The 16434-nt window shown below is 34.6% G+C and overlaps 1 long non-coding RNA gene across 1 annotated transcript; it reads left to right on the top strand.

Moving 5' to 3' along the window:
- Positions 1-11096: 11096 nt before the first annotated feature.
- Positions 11097-14762, top strand: LOC140684641 (uncharacterized). The gene is made up of 3 exons (XR_012057227.1): positions 11097-11778; positions 12048-12254; positions 13222-14762. It is a non-coding gene; the product is annotated as an uncharacterized lncRNA (long non-coding RNA).
- Positions 14763-16434: the final 1672 nt, after the last annotated feature.

Raw genomic sequence — 16434 nt, 5'->3', positions numbered from 1 at the left:
ATAAAACCAGAAGCAATTTCATTATATCCATATTGCATAGTGATGAAAATTTTCAGTTAAGTTATTCCTACACAATTTCGTTAAAATTAGGTTGTGATTTGTCTCAAAGTATTTCCATACCTTTGTTTGGACAAAGCTCACTATATAACAAGACTTTTGTATTTTTGCTTTTACTTTGAAGCCTGGCATAGTTTCACTCATAGTGAAATCACTATTCACTTGCTTCAAAAGAAAATATTAAATATTTGTTTCATCCTAAAATTAATCTTAAATACCAAAGGGATTTCTGTAGCAAGAAGTTTTTTTCTTCTTTATAAATCAAATTGTGAACAGTAATTTACAGTAATTAACAGTAATTTAAACATTTTTAATAAAGATAATAGTAACATATATGCTACGTTAGTAAATGTAATACACCTCTCTAAGATTAAAAATCCTGACAAATATTTAATTGCAACCTCTTGATATTTCCTGAAAACTGTCCTTTAAATATTCCCTTTTTTAGATAACCTGTGCTTTACAGATAAATGACAGATTGATCCACAAAAGGTCAGATTTTCAACAAAAGCATCTACTAAAGCCTACTTGAAAGGCATTCTTAAACTTGAACATTAAAAATAAAGTGTGATCTCTGTTAAAACAAACAAACAAACAAACAAACAAAACCAAACCAAAACAAAAAAAATTAACAACATTTCCATATTGGTTCAAAAAATTTTTATATATTAACACTTAAACTCTGAACCCAGAATTACCTCTTTATTTAATGTTCTGATTTCCCTTTTTTCTGCGATCATAATAATCTGATATTTTTTCCTTATGGTTTTGGGAGTTGAAGCTAAATAAGGTAAACAAATATGTGCATACATCCCAGTGATATTTGAGAAAAAAAACAGGCATTGACTGTCTGTACCAGAGAAACAATTCTTGCTTTTCTTCTTGGCCTCATTAACTTGCTGTGTAAAAGTAAGAAGAGAGAGAATGGGTATCTTTTAGGTTATCTTGGGCAGATACTAGGCTCTACAATTTTTTATTTAAATCACATTTCAGATTTCACAGTGCAAGTTAATAAGCTACTCTACAGGAAGAAAAAGTATATTTTTCCTCAGATTTATTAACGTACTTTCAAACTGAGACTGCAAAAACATTCTCTACATTTGTGACTGCAATATCTGATATCTAAGTAGGGATAAAATATAGTCTTATTCCTGGGAATGGATTTTCTTGTCTTCACTAAAAGATGAGTTCACAATAGAAATTAATTGAATTTTAAAAGACTTGTCATAATTCCATTTCTTATATATCTTTTTAGTAAACATAAAATAAAAAGAATGACTGAAACCCATCTGAAATCTTTTAAATGAGAATGTTGGAGAAAGGAAAAAAAATGTTTTTCAAGCTTATCAGCTCATGTCCATGTATTAATTCTTTGGGGTTTATGCTTTAATCTGTGATCTATTTCACATTAGCATCAGCGATCATGGTAGACCAAAGAATGTTTCTGGTTTTATCTCAGGTTGTATCTCAGCAATCTTAAGCTGTTCAGTGATGACTTAAAGCCTCAAGGTCTTTTAATGAAAAATCACACATTTCTAGAGTTACAGCTACCTGTGGCTCAGATTGGATTGCTCTGCTCTATCCAAGTCTACCTCCTGTTTGAGCCATATAAATTGTGACAAGTACTTTTCTAGTTGAAAACTCACTGTTTTTATTGGGAGCACTGATGGTATGTGCTGCATGAAAGGAATGAGGAGACTTCCATTGGGATGAAAATCATCTTGGTCACCAGAGGTTAAGAGATAGTCTCATTTCTTTCTTTATCAATTTAAGATGTTATCTAACTTTTTACTTTGATAAAAAAAAAAAAAGGAATTTTCTCTTTTCTCTAAGCAGTGGCCTTGAAACAGTTCTCTGAGCTGAATGAATAAGTTACTCCCTGTGACACGAAGCAACAACAGAGGCTGCACCAGCTTTGTTGTGTCCAGGTTAGTAGTGCTGCCATACTGTCCAGTCTGGGGGACTCTAGAAATTAAGACTGTGAGAGAGGCTGTGTTGCCTTACTAAAATTCAGTTATCAACTTAAACACAAAACCAGATTCCACATATTCCACATATTACAATTTTTTATTTGTGCACCAGGCAAAGCAGGGAACAACTGAAATGAATGAAGCAACAGAATGTAGAAGTAATTCTTCTGAAGAGATTCTGAAAGAAATCCACAGCATTTAGGAAAGCCCTTGAGCTGACATTCTTCCTGGCACACCCCAATTAACCTTAAAAAAAGCTGTCCTGGGCTTTTCTATACACACTTTCCAGATTTTTCCTAGATTAAAATAGTGTACCCATTGTTTAAAAAACAAAAAAAAATAACAGACTGGTTCTAATTATGGACATTTTAATGAGAAACAAAACCAGGAGACCAGGTAGTATTTTCAGTATTTCCTGCACAATCGCCTCAGCATGCATAGTGCAAGTCTGTATTCTTGGGTATCTATCTTGAAAAACTCAGAACAAAATTGACTTTACATCTCTCTGTACATTGAAAAAAAAATAATCCAGTTCGTTAATTTGTTCAGGCAGCCCACAGGCCTCAGGTTCATGGCAGCCACTGAGCTCAGGAAAGGTTCAACTTCATTGAAAATTTCCTCTGCATGGAGTAAATTATAATAATTCTATCATTCAAGGATATGTTTTTCTTATATTATGCTCTCTCCATATATTGATGAATACTAATCTATTTTTATTAAGATCAGTTTGAGCTCAGTTGATTAAAATAGTGTAGGTAAGAGCTGTGCAATAAGACAGAAAGCCTGGTAGTGGTCCTTGTTTTATATCTTGGAATCAACTTTAATTAAAGAAGTAAGGTCCTGAACCTCAGCTGGTGTCTAGTGACATTATTTTTAATGGAACTTGGACAAATTTCGTCCATTTCATGTCTGAACTTTGACTGTGCCTTGTTTGTTTTTCGCTTGTTTTTTTTTTTCTTTCACGGTTAATGAAAGAAACTATCTTTAACTATCCGTTTATTAGCAACCAGATTGCCCCCAATACCCATTGACATTGACTTCCATAGAGATTCATTACTTTAAATGGCTTGAGAAGCTGGTCATGAGGCCTTCTAATTTTTGACAGACTTTTAAATAAATACCTGAACTTGGACTTAGAGTTAATGAATCATACCATTTTTGTAAGGTTTACATATTTAAGTTGTATAATACTGTATAATATAAGTTAACCACTATTTATTTATTCATTGGCAAACAGCAAAAAAACCAAAACCAAAACAAAACAACAAAAAAAAACAAACAAAAAAAACACACAAAAAACCCCAAACAGGGTTTAGCACTCTGCAAAACTGGCTTAAGGATTTTCTCAGAAAAACTAAAAAAATGTAATTTTTTAAGTTTTCCATGGATATATGCTCTATGCTTCAAAAGCTACATGATTTATTGAAAGTTTGATTATAGGAAAGTACAAAATGCAAAAGGTAGTCCCTTGGCTGTGAGCCAAATCATTACGAAATCTTCAGAATTCATGACAGAATTTCATTATTCCACTTATTACAAAGCTTCATTTCACAGAAGTTGATATTTTGATATCAGAAAGTTGAGAAGTTATGGGAATCAAACTTTTACCAGGTTTTATCTGTTTATCAAAGCTGATGATGGTTTCTGTGGAATGAACACTCTTAATGATAAGCATTCCTTTCTGCATTCTCTGTGCATGTCTGGCTATTGAAGTAGCAGCTTTTCAAAGTGTATGAAGGATTCACTTCAATAAGAAACAGTGCATACTAAATTAAGTATAAGTTCTGGTAGGATTATTTGATTATGGATCTGAGCAAGCAAGTACAGTCAAGTTCATGGTCATATAGTAATTAAATTCAAAACCTTTAACAATGATAGGATGATTGAATTCTGGAAAAAACAGAAGTTTTCAAATTAAATGTTTACCTCTAAAATGCAGATGGGACAGTTTCCAAGGGACTAAAACATCTGCATGGTCCAGCCTGCTGTTTTAGTGAAAACCCCATGTAAAAGAATTGTTCATATAATGTATTATCATGATCAATCCCACTGATTTCCCCTTTGAATTTGACAGGACTAGACTTTTATCTTTAATGTACTCAGTCTATTCTAAAACCACATAATAGAACCTTTTTGCTCCTCAAGGATGATTAACCTTATGATGTCTACATATCACAGATGTCTAGCTAGATATTTTCTAAACTACCTCTACAATTTTGTTAAAAATACTTTCCTGACATCCAAGTGCACTTTGTCTACAAGATTACACAAGCCTTCTTCACAAATTTTGCTGCAATATACAGAAAAGTCCACTTTATTCCCCATTTCTATGTTGAGAGTAGAAGAACATATTTAAATTGTGAGGAAAATATTTTCTTAAATGTCTAGAAGTACAAGCGAACCTTGGACTAAAAATTTATTTTTTGTGAAAAACAGTAGGTGTTCTGAGTTAAGAGCACTGATTTCCCTGTAAACAAATGTGGGAGTGTTCACTGGAACAACTCCATCACCACTCAGCTTAATTTCATTATCTGACTCCTAGTGACTTCACTGAAGCTTAAGAAACTATCAAAGGCAAAATGGGGGTATACATCTATATCTACATCTACATCTACATCTACATCTACATCTACATCTACATATGCGTGTATGTGTATGTATGCATTTATTTACTTATTTTTAAATTTAATTTAATTTTTTTAAAGAAAACCAAAAAAAGAAAGTCCCAAGATGTCTGTTTCATTTAAGGTAAACACTCTAACTCTCTTAGTTGTGGGAAGGATTTTACAATTGTTTTAGTAGAAGTGATTTCTCTTATCTGAACTTTTGTTGTCACACAAATAAGATACTCAGTTTAGCTGAACATTTTCTATTTCTATAAATTTGTTTTTACAAATTAATAGAAGCCTTTTCATTATTGTTATTACTATTACTGTTACTATTACTATTGCTATTTAATTCAAGAAAAACTAGATCTGCAAAAATATATACTGAATGCAAAAACCATTAATTGATTGCAGTGATCTCATAGTAATATAATTTTTTTAAATTCTAGATTAACTAAGATTAAAATGCTTTTGCTGTTAGAGAATGCTTAGTTTTGAGGTTCCAGTATTCTTTAGACATGTTGTTCACTCTGTGACAATGAATGTATATAATTTGTGGTCTGAAATGCATAATTTGTCATTCAGACTGTGATTCTATAGGTGAATTCACACAGGAAGATCCTCCACAAGCCTCAGTACTTGTGTTAATGAGCATAGACGTGTTCTAGTGTAAAAACAGGCGGAGGACTTCAGCTGCTTTTAATAATTACCCTGAAGCAAATTTATTCTATATTTTTCAGCTTCAGAAAGTTCCCAGTATAACATCTGCCTCAGCTCAAAATGCCTTCCTTCAGACAAAATAAGCATTTTATTTAACTGCTTTTCAAGATTTCTAGTACATTTTAGGAAATAAAAGATTTAGTCTATGGATCACATATCTGGATTTAAAAGCAGCATGTATTTATAACCTGTAACACAAACCAGAGCTTTCCTATCTGATATTTTGGCTGACTCACTCACAACAAATGCTACAAAAGGGATTGAATTTCTTCCTTATGTCCTCTAAGATTATTATCTTAAATACAATAAGAAAAATAAGGTTTAAAAAAAAATCACATCTAGAAGTGTATAATGTTGTCATGATGAGTATTCTGATAAACATTTCTCTTACAGTTCCAGCACATTTACAGTTTGCCTTCTTGTTTTAAGTATGTAGGGGAAACATTAAATCTGTCATGAAATTGGTTCTATCAATTTTATTCAGCCTATGAAAATTAAGACAAAGAATGAAAATAAGATCTACCTGTGCAAAAGAGAAGACTGTGTTACAAGAAGCCTTGACCCTAAAAAATGATCCTCCTGGTCAGGTTTCCTGCTCTGTTTGGCCCTGCTTACTCAGGCAAATCTTCAGACAAGTGACAGAAGCCACCTCCAAGCAGCACTTTCTTTGGAATAAAGCCTAGAATTGCATCTTTATTCTTCACAGTGTCATTTACACACTGCAACTTTCCAGTATTTCTCCTTGCATTATATTTTTACAGTGCACATGGTATTTGATATAATAGCTTGTTGGATGAACAAGTGCTGACAATTGGAAACATTTATTACATTTAAGCAAAAGGCTGTTGTTATAGGGTTTTTGTTTGTTTTAATATAAGCTGATTATCTCTTCCACTGATATGAATGATGAAACTTGTGTTCATTCCAATGTGGCTTTCTAGTATCTTGGTTCCTTTTCTTACAGTGTACATAGGCCTTGAAAATGTGGAACACATTCCTTTACATATTTGGGCGTCTTATGCCACTTAATCTTATGTACCAGGGCCTGGAAAGTGAACCTAGATCCTTGCCTCTAGTATCAGCATCCTGGGAAGATGGTATGAACTACACCATCAATGGCTGACTCTAAAAGAAAACTATTGCTGAAAAATTTGCCCCCTTTAGGAAAAGAAACCTCTAAAAGCACTTGGGACTGCACTGAGAGTCTACTTTATAAAGTTTACCATAAATATATATTCTTTCTTGCACACTGTTTTATGTAGTTGCTTCCTTTGCCAGTTGTATAAGTTATGAAGGTAAAAAATTCCTTTCAGAAGTGACACTAAACTTGTAAATATGCTTTCAAAGTAAATCTTAGAAGTATTTTTTCAGCAATTTTCATGGAAATATAGTTAAAACTACATTGCTTCTGATAGGGGCATACTAAGACAAAAAGAAAGCAAAAAACTACTTAATGAGCAAGTTATCTGAAACATAAACCTAAAAAATTATATATCAAGTATAGTGTATAATCTATGTACTGATTATATATCAGGGTTTTACTCTACCCCCATTTTCTGGGGATCAAATAAGGAACTATGAAGTTAGGAACACAATTTAGAGAAAGCTAAAAACACAAAATAAGTGACTTCTGTGTACTCTAAAGTACTCTAAAAAGGTTCAGTAATAGCACTAAATGAGAAGCATTTTGTCAGCTTCTTGAAAGTAACAATCTACACTTACTATATTGTGCCCAATTTTCCAAGTTATGAGTTCTAAATGCCACTACCCTATATTCTGTGATTGTTAGCAATATGAATATTCTATTCTGTACAGAATTATTTTGGGTCCTTATACAAAAACAAATTAATAGTGTCTCCACACTTTGAGTTATATACTGTATTTCTTGAAACATGTTTGGGCATGTAGTTTACCAATATGAGTAAAATAGTGATATATTTGGAAATTCCTTAAAAGAAACTTTAGACTTCTGTCTCTTTGCCAGTCAACAAATCTTAACTAACCCCTGTCCTTTTTTTTTTTTTTTTTGATCAGACCTTTTATATTCTGCTTACTCGTCATTGCACAAAGGCAATTAACTCCTTTTCTGTTTTGGTAGCTTTGAAGATAACTAGGACATCTTAGGTTCTTTCAGAGTAATAAAAATTCCTACAGAATTTCAGTTATCCTATTTTATTTTCTGGAATAACAGGCATTTCTTCAAGATCTGTTGATCTTTTGTCCTGCTTCAATTACCACCTCAATGCCCCCTTTTAGCTCACAGAACTGAGGGTAAAAATAGCAAGGAGTTCAGCTCCTCATTCTTTCATAGCTTTCATTGCCAAGGAAAAAAAAATGAGAAACAAATATGACCAAGAATGCCTTCTTGGTTCTCTTTCCCCTTAAAGCTCTTTTTGAAATTTTTTCTTTTCTCAATACCTGCCTGAAATCAAGCTTCTTCTGGAAACCTTACTGACAATTTTACATGGATTTTTTTTGTCTGAACAAAACAGTTCTTTTACTTTCCTGAACATTTTTAGAATTTTCTCTGTCACTGAAGAAAACAGACCTGCTTATATCACAAAACAGACCTGCTTATATTCACACAAGGCACTCAGAGAGGGTCGAGAAAACGCAAAATGGATGGAGCCACTTGCAGAAGAGCACAGCAAATTGCTGATAGCCAGTGTTGGTGACTTTGGTAAGTGAGGAACCATGGCACTTGCAGTTTGTGATGGTTAAACCAGAACTTGCACAGTTCTACTGTCCACCCTTCATAGTGCATCAGTCCTCATTAGGGCAATTTGCTCCTGTCAATTCCTGTTACAGAAATGGTAGGCACATGGATGGAGCACTATCACAATAATAGCACTGTCTCAGAGGCTGTGCTGAGCTGCTCTGAGATGTGCCTTGGATTTTATAAATAATTGAAAACAGTAAGTGGCAAGAGAGCTAGCAGCAGGAAGCACACAACTCACTGTAGTCTGTGTGCGAGCAGCTCCCCTGGACTAAATGAAATCAATAATCACCAACCAGCCTTTCTTGGGTACTGTAAAAGCTAAAGATCCCATATTGCCTTTTATAAATGAAAACCAAGTAATTGACAGCAGTGACAGCTGCTGAGAGCATACCACTCACTGCCAGTACTCAGTGCCTCTTTCCTCTCCCTCCACTAACAGAAACAACAAATATATTGCAAAAACGAATGACTGGCATTGCTGTCGTACACAAAGAAAGAACTCACTTGTTGCCTTATAATTGGAAATGAAAAAAAAAGGAAGCACTGCCAGCAAAATGTTGCTAATGAGGCACTCTATGGGCTCTGATTTCAAAAGCTAAAATTTGCTTAAATCAAAATAATAAGGAAGAATTCTCTAGGATACTACTGAGAATTCAGACAGCTCTTGATGTATCCCCTCCATCCCCATCTAGTTCTATACATTTCGTAGCACCACCAACTGGGAATAATAATAGGAAGGAAATGTACTACCTGACTCAGGGTATTGCTGTGAGATTATTAATCAGTCAATGTTTGTGAAGTACAAGGAAAATGAAATGCTACCCATAAGTGTTAAATATTATCTTTCCACAGACTCATTCTCCTCCTCCAGCCTTTCAGCCTACTCTTATTCCCCTCTCTTGTAGTATTACTATATACTTTGGAGTGTATATTTCCAGCATACCAAAATAGCACACCAGGATTCCAAGCCTGCAGAGTGGGCTTGCTATCGGGAAGCAAGGTCTGTTCTGTGAAATGTGTGTCTGAAAAACTTTTTACAGTTATTTGCTGTAGAGAGCCCTGAATAAGATATTCCTTTACCAAGTTTTCTTTCCCACTATTCTAAAATTGCTCTATACAATATTTGTAGCAGCTGCTAAACTACTTTATACTGAAGCATTGACTCTTGACTACCTAAGTGCCCGGCTTTGTACCTGCATGCATCCCGTGCTGGTGGACTGCTTTTCATTTACTGAATAAAGACAAAAACTACATTCAATGTGGAACCTTCCTGAGCCTTACTACTGCCCTAGGGCACACAGAGGAAATCTTTGCTTTTTACAGGCCATTCACACTCCTTTCATGATGAGGACAGTCTACAATCCCTTCTCTTAAAAAGAGACAGCCTAAGGTCTCCAGTGCTCTGATAGCAAGAGTACCTTGAAATACCTATTCTAAAAGAGATTTTGAGAAACCCGTGTCTTCCTACTCCTAACTATCACCCCGATTTTCCTGTTCAGATCCTTCTTCTGTGACTGGAAAATGAGGAGGACTGTGAGACAGAACAGCATCCCCAGCCACCCCCAGAGCAGACAGGAGAGCACAGTCCTGCAAAGCGCCCTGCAGGAGCTGGAGCAGGGCACAGGTGACAAAGGGCACCTTGGCTAGCAGGTGGCCAGTGCAGGGAGGCAAAGCAAATTCAAGGGTCAAGTTAAAAGTCTAGGTAAAACAGCATTGATTTGGATCATGTATGTTGATAGTTCTGAGTTACAGGGGATGATTTATATTAAAAATATATCATAAACATTGAAGTAAATTTGGGAGCAGTTCATTTCTCCCAGATGTCAGCTTCTAATTAAAAGTATAAGAAGATTTCTCCTCAGAGGTTTTGCAAATAAGTGGTTCATTGCAATAAGAGCCACAAGGTCCCTAAGAGAACTCCCAAAATGCAACAATTCCAGACAGTATAATTTTAATTTTGAAACAGGATAAAACTTTAAAATTGTCACCTATTGGAAAATATGTTCATTTTGATAGGGGAGATGTGTGCTAATATCATTACAAACAATTTGATGGGTGAGGGTGTGGGTGTTTGGGTCTTTGGAATGGGTCTGAATGGCTCTGCTGACTTTGGGCAGCAGGTTTGCTGCAGAGCCCAGGCAGGTTGGCTCCTGGAAAAGGGTCTGTACAAGCCTGAACCTCTGAACTTTGGGGTAAAATGACAGGTTCAAGGGGGAATATGCGGTGGGTAATTTGGGAAGGCTGTGCCTTCCCAGTACCTCATCATGGGGAAAGAAAAAGAGCGTCGTGGGCCGGGAGTTCAAGACAAGAACTCCGAATCCTCAAGAGCCCTGGTGGGCTCTCCCTTTACTCAAACAGAGGTGCAGGACTCCTCTGTTTCCTTCTACATGAGCACTGCCTTTTCATAGATTGATTTTCCATAAAATTTTATATATCAATGTATTCTCTATCTAATTTTAAATGTATTAGTGATCTCATTTTGAAAGTCCCTGTTTCGCCTCTTTTTCAAATTACGTATCCCAAACAGTACAATCTGCTAATCTGAAATGTACGTGCTTTACTAGGTATTTGTAATAGCTAAACAAAACATTTCTAGGAAAGTGCAGTTTAATATGTAACAAATGTTTCTCTTGTCATCATCTGTATTATTGGTATGAGGACATGTTTTTACTTCAAATGAATAGACTTCACATTTTCACAGCCATCTGTGCAGCAAGTGACACAGGGCCTTATGTTAAATCCCTGTTAGAAAAAAATCAAATTTCCTACATAATTGAGGATAGATTAAAAGGAATTCATTGGTCATTGTCCCATTTTTCCTTTCTCATTTCTCTAAGGCATTATGTTCTAAAGTATTCAGAACTTGCTGGGTTTTTTCTTCCTTGTTTTTTTTTTTTCATTTTTTCCTTTTAGTCAGACTCCAAATTCAACCAAAAGCAGCATTTTATTTGATGGATCTTCTGTACTTTGGGAAAAGCATGATATCTGGACTGTTATGCCATTGCGTGATGGACAATGCCAAGATCTGAAAATCTTTCAATGATTGACAAGGATTGAACTTTTAAAGTTCTCAAGCCTCAGTTGAACAATGACCTTTTTTGTCAGACTTTTATCTCAGAATGGCAATTTTGGTGTGTGAGGTGTTGAGTAAAAGAGCTGAGATAGTGCCCTTTCAAAGGTATCCTGTCCAAAGACTAAGCACACTGATTCTACTTTAGCCAAACCTCCTAAATTTATTCCATGTCCAGAGATTTCACCTCCAAATAAATACTTGTGCATATTTAAAGACATAAAGTACACACATATCTGGGAAAAGTTATTTAGATACAACTGAACATTTCATTCTTCTTTTAGGATTTATTTTTTCCATTTTTTCTATACATATAGCCTGCAGTAGGATTTCATAGTCATCACTGTGGTTTTATCTTGCCTTCCCCAAAACTTTCCAGATATTACAGGGATAATGTATTGATTTGTTTGCTCCAACTAAAGGAGAGTATTCTATAGTTCATAATAGAGAATCTTCATTCCCTATACATTCATATTGCGTGAAAATTTATTTGATTTTTACATCTTTCTATTTTTTCCCATTCAAACTCTGAGGAGCCACTAATATAAAAGCAGTCTTGGAATGCAAAGAGCTTTGGCATGAATTCCCCTCAGATGGCACAAACAGTCTACTGGCTTTTATGAAATCTACATACAGGTAAGGATCAAGTCTTCTGTACTCATCAATTTTCTGTATTCCTCCCTGAACATCTGCAATTGGTTGCTGTTTAGGATAGAATATTCAGTAAGGTGGAACCTTTGGTCTGACTCAGTGTGGTTCTTCCTACATTTTTATGTGCTTGATAACAGCATGCTCTGTAACTGTGGAGTTACATAAAACTCCTCTGTGGATTTATGTTCATTTAACAGAGAACTGGGAGGCAAAACTGAGGGAAAATCTTTCACTCTCGCTTGCTCTCTTTTCAGAACATAAGCTCCTGCTATGAAACAGTGAGGTGGCTTCTTCCTCAGAAGAGTTGTGTGCAGCCTCATTTCAGCACAGCTTCCAGCAGCTGCAAACTTGCTGGTTCCAAAAGCCAGCTTGGAGGGAGTAAAGCAGTGGCAGTACTGCAGCCTAAGCGACAAAGATAAATTAACATTTACAGTGGTAACACAAGGAATTTACCCAGCAAGGTGAGTGAAATCATGTGGGAGCATGGTCACCATAACAGGCAGCTGAATGAGGAGGTAATTAAATCATTGATCAAGGACACAGTTTAGTTAAGCTTAGCTGAATCATGTTAGTTTACTGAGCCCATGTGTTTTCTGCCTTACAGCAAAATCAAACCTGTCAGCAGAATGCTGAATTTTGAACATTTTCAGACTTCTCCACACACCACAATTATAGGCAGCCAAAACCAGATGCATCTTCTACTTTAAAGTAATGCTAACTCGGAGAAAGAGTGAGTTGTGCTTTTAAAACCACGGTAATTCTTTAATAATTAAACCTGAATTTGAAAATAACTAATTTAGAAATTACTTATCTAAATACTTCTAATTTATTCTTTAATGTAAAGGCACTTTAGCCTTATTGCTAAAGGCACTTTAGCTTTATTGCTCAATTTAAAGAAAATACTGGGAAACATTTTATACAAAGCAAATTATCAGTTCTGTAAATTAAAATACTCTGTTTTAGAATTACTATCAGAGAGCAGGAAAACACCATAAAGACCATGTGTCCATCCTAATGAGCTCAGATTTCAAATGTGGGAATACTGACAATGAACTGCTTACAAACAATCTAAAGAATTATTTGCAGATATTATTTGGCAAATTCACTGAATAAATTATTCACCATGAATTATTCACCCAAGTCTATTACTTACCCTCATCAGACACTAAAGCCATCGAAACTTGAGCTTTATTGTTAACCATTATAATTGCGAATTATAATTAATTCTTAACAATGTTGTCAAGAGACTGCAACAAAACTGAAAAGTGCACAACATTCCAAAGGTATCAATGACATAAATAATTCCCTCAATGCAGAATATGGCACTAAAATAGCCTGAAAAAAAATCACCACCAATGAGTAAGGAATATAACAATTTACTGCTATGACAATTAACATTTCACATGTTAATTCTTCTATTCTCTGTAGCCCAGATAACAATGAGCCACTGAGCAGGAAAAAGCTGCAAGCAAATCTAAATGGACAACACAAGGGGGGAAGAATTCCTTCAGAGAATTATCTCCTATCTCTTTGTAGCAGTTGTTATGCAATTTTTAAAGCATTATTTGTCTCATAGCGTAGTGATACTGAGACGCATGCTACATAAATATTTCTCTGGGTCTTTTTTAAACAATAAAAAATAGTCAGAAAATGAAAGAGGTGATAGCCCCTACACCTGTTCACTGTGTTCATCCTACCTACAAGATAAGCATGAATGAGATGTTCATTTGACATGCACTCCACCATCCTCTAAATATTCATAAATAAAACTGAATATCTGTATGTTATGTGTCTTTGCTTCCTTGAAACCTATTTCTGCAGGAGTTGTACCCAGATTTTACTTTTCTCAGATTTTTTACTTTATTTCTTCTTTCAAATTGTAGTATTAACAAATATTGTCATTTCCTAGCAGTAAGAGTGTTTGATCTAGAGTTTGGAGCCCATTAAAAACTTTTCTCTGTAGTGTGATGTCCTCACTACTATATTTTCAGTTGAGATAATCTTGTCATAGTAATTGCTGCTGTCATCATCAGTAACAAGGTTCATTTTGATTTCTTTTTCAGCCTACATGTTTGCTTAACTCTTTTGGCAGCATGACTAATCAGGATATGTGAGATAGGAGCTTCAAGATTTCCGGTATTTGTGTGGTCACTTGAAATGTGGAGGCCAGCAGACCCTTCATTCATTGTCTAAAGAATCCTCAGAAACACAACTGTCATTGCATTTAATATTATACAACAAACTCCTGGTAATGGTTGCAGCCATGCACGTTTTCTGCATGTTGCCAGCCATTTTGTCATAAGCACACACAGTGCATTTCATTCCAGCTGTTTGAACAGTTGTGACACAGAGGTTTTTAAACCACACCACCATCACTAAGTATTCTGCAAGATCAAAAAAATTCATGAAAGATTTAATTTTTACCCTTTATTCCTACTAGTATAGAAAGACAAATCTGTGAAGGCAGTACTGCATTTGAACCTAATTACCTTAAAAAAACCTCACTGCATATCCAAATATTCTTAAATAATTGGAATACTCCAGTTGCTAAGACATGAATATCTAAGGGTATCAAAGTGGTTTTGAAGCTTCCTTATTTTTAATAGACAAGAAGGTATCAATAAGTATTACAGCTTCCATGAATACATAGCAAGATATTAATAAAATATCAGTCATGAAAATCTGACTTGTTCATAATTAATTAGAATATATCTGATACTTTTCTTAGCTAGAAACCATATTTAAAATAAATGACCTGTCAAGTAGCATTTTGAATACAAACTGAAAGTTAAAAATATTCTAATATGGGCAAAACTTTTTTATTCCTATGAACTAGTATGACAATATGAATGTGAAAGATATCATCTGTCACTACCATAACATTGTTTTTTCGGGGGGGAAAGGAAGAAGGGCTGAGTAGATAACTGCATCTTAAAAGTTCATGGCTATGCATGTTGCTTGAATGCAGTGGCAAACTAATTTAGTTCCACTTGTGATCTTGCAATAATTTCTGTCAATCAGGATGGCATTAATAAAAAACCTCAATCTAAACAGAAGTGCTGTGCAGCGTGTATAATGTATACACTCATTGAAAGAGGCTGAAAAGATTGCAGTCACACAATTAGAGTAACATTTGACAGCTTTAATCACTTTGAATCTCTTCACATCACTTTTAAATGTCAAAACCACCTCCAGAGATCTCATCAGAACAAAGCATTACTTAAATTGCAAATGAAACTATCCAAATTCAGCACACTATTATTAAAAATGTTAAAAATGCCCCACATTATTTTATGAAAAACATTCAGAAAACAATCTATGATGCAACATTGAAATAAGCAAAACAAGAAAAAACTGTGGTTCCTTAAAAATGCTAAATTTACTCTCCAATAGTATGTCATGAAATGTTATTATTCACATTGTGTTGTGCTGTCTCCCCAAAGAAACTAGGATTACCTTTTTCATATTAAAAAAATCGGACCCTTTAAACTATGAGATCCTTGTAATTTGGTAAGGAAATATATATAGATAGACATAGAAACTTGTAAACTGTTTTTGTACTGATATCACACAGCAACAGGCTGCTTTTCCTGTTTATTTACAGTTTTTTGGTCCTTTTTCCACAACAGTTGTAGCTGCTACCTTCACAGAATACTGTCATGTATTACGTGACTTATTTGTATACACAAATTATGTAGTGATCCTATTTACATATAGGATACATATATTTACATAAACAGAGTTTTAAATGTATCCTATCCTTCAGTTATTTTCTTTCTCTGTATTCAGGGAACGATACTTTTGAAGAATTTAATAAATGCAGCAATATGAAATCTATTTATAAACATTTTTTTAGTCTACAATATCCCAGTTATCCAGTTATTTACTATGACATTAATATTTTTAAATTGTTAGGTTTTTTTCCCATCTATGCCACCGTCCTAAAAAAGTCTCTTTGTGCGATATTTTGTCTAGCTATTGCTCAGCAGATATTCCTGTAGTGAAGCTAACAGCACTTTACACACACCATTGTATTTTTGATCAGACCAGTAAGAAAACCAGCCAGTAGAAAGTTGAGGTCCTAATAACAGATGGACAGGTGGATATTTCTTGCCTTCTTTGGAAAATCTCTTGAATGATCTCAGGGTGTGTGCCCAAGTACTAGCCTCACTTTTTTTTTTTTTTTTTTTTTAATTTTAAATCCAGTGGTTCATGATTTCTAGTTTTTTGATTATGTCAAGAAAATATAGTTCTACAGTATCTAACCTAATAGAAGTGGAAATAATATTTTCCCATCATTTTCAAAATCGGGGCTTCTAAAGAGATACAAAAGTATTGCATAACTGACAAATATTAGATAACAACATTTAAAAATAGTCTTAAGTATGTGTTTTAATTTTATTATTCATAGTATTAGATTTAAAAGCCAGTTTTGCTAGAGTGCTGTATTTGATTTAATTAGCAGGTAATCTATGTTCAGTTTGATGAATGAGAAGAGGGAACTGAACAGGACGAAAGCTGCTTCTGTTGTGATGTAGAGGAGTCACTTGCTATTGAAAAGCATTTATAAACTGTTCATCTCCCAAACCATTGCGACAATCAGTAAAATCTAAGCACTGTCTAGTCTGAAAAGGATACAGC

The sequence above is a fragment of the Taeniopygia guttata genome, chromosome 8 (genome assembly GCF_048771995.1).
Source record: "Taeniopygia guttata chromosome 8, bTaeGut7.mat, whole genome shotgun sequence".
In the NCBI taxonomy this organism is placed as follows: Eukaryota; Metazoa; Chordata; class Aves; order Passeriformes; family Estrildidae; genus Taeniopygia; species Taeniopygia guttata.
Note: the sequence above shows the minus strand (reverse complement) of the source record. Positions and strands in the feature narration are given on the sequence as shown.